This window comes from Lontra canadensis, unplaced genomic scaffold (genome assembly GCF_010015895.1).
Source record: "Lontra canadensis isolate GAN:19392208 unplaced genomic scaffold, GSC_riverotter_1.0 scaffold7, whole genome shotgun sequence".
In the NCBI taxonomy this organism is placed as follows: Eukaryota; Metazoa; Chordata; class Mammalia; order Carnivora; family Mustelidae; genus Lontra; species Lontra canadensis.
The window spans coordinates 29552526-29557282 of record NW_022631001.1 but is presented as its reverse complement, the minus strand read 5'-3'; the positions used below and the strand labels follow the sequence as shown (position 1 = coordinate 29557282).

Sequence of the window (4757 nt, the reverse complement as noted above, 5' to 3'; positions counted from 1 at the left end):
ACAAACTGGTGAAGAAATTTGGTCATTGCCTTCCACCAGCATGTTTGCACAGAGTAGTGTTAACAAAAGAGCAAGTCTCTGATTATTATATAGGATTCATATTCAGCAGAAACAGATCTCTCGGATTTTCCCTTTCCTAGTTTTTTTCTCTTCCCTTTAAAAGTCAGTCATATATTTGGGAGACATTGCTTAGGTAAAATATCTTCACTTTCTTAAAGTGTCTTCATCATGAGTTCTTAAGGATCTTTTTATCCTGGATATCTTCTAGGTGGTAAAGTTTCAAAAATATTCCCGAAACCAAGGTTCACTGAACTGGACACTATTCTAAGCATGGCTAAACCAAAGTGGAGAAGAATAAAATAATTGCCTTCCCTCTGATCACCATTACTTTCTTTAGTAGAGAGTCAGATTCTAATAATTATTATTAACTGAATATGTCAAAATTTTGACTCCTATTCATGTCTAAACTTCTATGTGGCAATATATCCAGGCATCTGATCCTTTTGCTTTTTACCTATTCCTTTGTTTCCTCTCCTTTCTTATCCTTTTTATTAAGTACACTCTTAGTGAAATCCAGGTAGCAGAAGAATGAGCTTAATTTAGAACCATTCTTTACAGTATGTGGAAAGAATGAAGACAGGGAGTTGGATGGATAAGAGACTGGGATTTGTGAAGCATGTTCATGCATAGGGGCTACACATAAGGGGAAGGAAAAAGAATAAAGAGCTAAGGAAGGCCTCTCTCAGGGGTGGCAGAATAGGCAGGAAAAGATAAGTATGGGGCAAGAAATAAAAGTAACAATGGTTTGAACTATATCCTATGTGCTTGTGATTTCTAACTCTCTTCCTTTAACTCCAAGGTTTCAAGTGAATTCAAACTTATTTCTGTAGAAGTCAGACTTGTGTACATTTTGACAGGTTACAGACTCTATAAATTCAACATATCAAAATTGGATCCATCATCTCTGCCTCTAAAACATACATCACATATTTTCAGAGACTGTCTTGTGAAATTCAGTCATTTAATCCAGAAGAGATGGGAGAATTTAAGAATTCCTAACTTCTCTTCTTCTATACAACTACCCAGTCTAATCTTTGCTTATGCCATTATATTTATACCTCTGAAAGTTGCTCCTTTTAAAAACATCTTTAGAACCATTCTAGAGGCATTTATTTACACAGTGATCACTTCTCAACTGAACTATTGAAGCCAACAGTTGCCTCTTTTTAGATGTCCTTTGTCTCTTCTGGTTCCTCAAGTTTGGGTGTAAAAGAAAGAGGGATATGAGAGATTTGGTATCTTTGTTCAAAACTGAAATCATGGTCTTTACAACAAATGGGGATGTGGGATACATATAGAAATTTATTAAGACATGAGAGACTTCAGCATTTTGAATATCTATGGGAAGGATCTATGGAGAGATCCTGACCATATAGGAAATGGAATGGATAATTAAAAAGTCAAAGTTCCTAAGAAGATCAGAGGTGGACGGACACTGTATCAGAGGTGGGAGGATTGTAACTGGGAGGAGGGATAGATCTTTGAGTTGGCTAGATGCAAGGAGAAGAGCAAGGTACAAGTATTGATAAGTTTATGAGTCTATCATAGATATTGAGGAGCTTGCATCTGATAGCTTCTGCTGTCTTTGTGATGCCATTGGGGATGTGATTTCTGACCTATGGAATCTATAATTAATAATTTGCTTTATCATATCACATATCAGTCTCACTTGAAAAAATTTTTGCAGTTTTAGACTATGTTTTAATGGGGTAATTCTTCTCATTTTCCTTTTAAACCTTGTGGGTAGTCTGTCTTATTTGTTTCTCTGAATTAACTTTAGAATAATTTGCTGAGTCCTCTCCCTATTCATATATGTTTTCACTGAACTTTGCCTTCATTTGAGATTGTTCTTCTATACTCAACAGTTTTCTGGATGAATAAATGTTAGCATTTTGACAGTTTTGTTTTCTATTGATGTAATTCCTGTGTCTTACCATACCCAAACCCAGGTGAAATCTCAGTTTAGGATTTATCTCATGACATTGCACAGCAACTACTCCATTTCTCCACTCTTGGAATTCCTCCTCATCTGCTTCCCCAACTACCAGAGTTGGCAGCACTGGCTGTCCCTGCCCCTCAGCCTCCTTTTCCTCCTGGCCATGGGGGCCAACGCCACCCTGCTGATCACCATCTGACTGGAGGCCTCTCTGCATGAGCCCATGTACTACCTGCTCAGCCTCCTCTCCCTGCTGGACATCGTGCTCTGCCTGACAGTCATCCCCAAGGTCCTGGCCATCCTCTGGTTTGATCTCAGGTCCATCAGCTTCTCAGCCTGCTTTCTCCAGATGTTCACTATGAACAGTTTCCTCCCCATGAAGTCCTGCACATTCATGGTTATGGCCTATGACCACTATGTGGCCATCTGCCACCCACTACGATATCCAACCATCATCACTAATCAATTGGTGGCCAAAGCTAGTGCTTTCATTGTGGCTTGGAATGCTTTGCTGCTTTCACCTGTTCCCATTCTCTCTGCCCGGCTCCATTATTGTGGGAAAATGTCATTGGGAACTGCATCTGTGCTAACTTGTCTGTGTCCAGGCTTTCCTGTAACAATTTCACCCTTAACAGAATCTATCAGTTTGTGGCTGGTTGAACGTTACTGAGCTCAGATTTCATCCTCATCTTCCTCTCCTACACCTTCATCCTAAGACCTGTACTTAGGTTCAAGGCTGAAGGGGCTGCTGTCAAAGCCCTGAGCACATGTGGCTCTCACTTCATCCTTATCCTGTTCTTCAGCACCATCCTGCTGGTTGTTGTGTTGACAAATGTGGCCAGAAAGAGGGTCCCCATGGACATCCTCATCTTGCTCAATATCCTTCATCACATCATACCTCCTGCCTTGAACCCTATTGTATATGGATTTAGAACAAAGAGTTAAAACAGGGGTGTCAGAAGTTATTGTGGAGAGGGCTTCAAATACATAGAAGGGCACCATTATAGAAACATCTATTACTATTTCCTTTGTTTCTATTCTGGGATTTGTTATTCCAGACAGTAAAATAATGCTTGGATAGCGAGTATTTCCTACCCACTTTCTGTCCCTCTAGAATCAGGAATTACTGTGGATCTCTTAGTACCTGACCAAATTTCATTTGCCTATTAGGTACCGAATCTTAGGTACCTAAGTTTGTATGTAGACATTTATATTTTTAAATCATCTCATCTTCATAACAGTTCTAGAGGGCAGGGATTGCTGTCTCAGGTTATACATTAGAAAATAAAAATTTGGGTCACCTGGGTAGCTCAGTGGGTTAAATCCTCTGACTTCAGCTCAAGTCATGATCTCAGGGTCCTCGGATCCAGCTCCACATCAGGCTCTCAGCTCAGTGGGGAGCCTACTTCCTCCTCTCTCTCTGCCTGCCTCTCTGCCTACTTGTGATCTCTGTCTGTCAAATTAATAAATAAAATCTTAAAAAAATAAATTTATGGAGAAATATTGACAAAGATCACACTTGGTGAGTGGTAGGGCATCAATTGTTAAAATTCTGGAAGTTCCAATCTAGTGAAAATGGGTGAGGAAACATATATTATTGTAGTTGGTAGGGAGTGATGTCATTATTTACATGGGTATAGGGAATTTAGGGTTTAGGCTAATCAAATAACATTACTCAGTGATCAGACATAATTTTTATTTGCAAAATTCCATAGGATGAAAGCAAGAGCCACTTTTAAAAGGTCCTTAAGCACTGATTCTCGTGAGTAGATTCCAAAATTTTTAAAGGCATTTGAAATGTAGAGAGTACTAATTTCTTATTTTCAACAAATATGATCTTCTTTGTTTTATCAACATCCCTCAACTGGTATATTGGATATAAAGTTCTATACAATATAGCATTAGAGTATTAAAAAAAAAACCTCAATGAAAGGTGGAGAATTGGACAGCTGCTTAATTCCTTTAAGTATATAAGGTATGAAAAATTGGAAGGGGAGGTGAACAATGAGAGACTATGGACTCTGAAAAACAATCTGAAGGGTTTGAAGAGGTGGAGGGGTGGGAGGTTGGGGGAACCATGTGGTGAGTATTAGAGAGGGCACGGACTGCATGGAGCACTGGGTGTGGTACAAAAACAATGAATACTGTTATGCTGAAAATAAATAAAAAATGATTAAAAAATAAATAAAATAAATAAAAAGCTAAAAATAAAGAAAAAGTGGTTAAAAGTATTTTAGAGGAATTTCTTTAAATAATGAGGAGAACTTCATTATCAGTTTGATGTGGTTTTGGAATATAGGTGAAGTTCGGTGGGGTGAGGTCTAGAGCCTGAAGAATTCTTGAGATGTCTTTGGTGCAAAATGCTGGTTTTATTAATGGGACAGGACCTGTGGACAGAAAGAACTGCTGCACTGAGGTCTCAAGGAGTGGCTGATTGTATGCTCTGGAGTTGGGGGAAGTAAGAAAAGGGAGGTTTCAGAAAAACTTTCATGTGCTAAAGAGGATCTACAAGATCATGCTAAAGAGGACCCCCTAAGATATCAGAGGCCTTGTCATTATCAATTTAAGGTTGTTTTCCCTTCCAGCAAGGTGTTAACATTAAGATAGTTGGGAGATTCCTAGAAGAATGTCTCACATCCAACCCAGGAGTAGGCATAGAGCAGGGAGGTTGCAAGGTGTCAGCTTATAGTTTGTCTTCAGGCAGCCTTCTGCTCCCTCATCAAGCTGGTTCTGTGAGAGGGAGAGAAAGACTACTATATTT

The 4757-nt window shown here is 39.1% G+C and overlaps 1 pseudogene; it reads left to right on the top strand.

The window, feature by feature from the left end:
• Positions 1-2036: 2036 nt before the first annotated feature.
• On the top strand, positions 2037-3003 carry LOC116864910 (annotated as a pseudogene).
• Positions 3004-4757: the final 1754 nt, after the last annotated feature.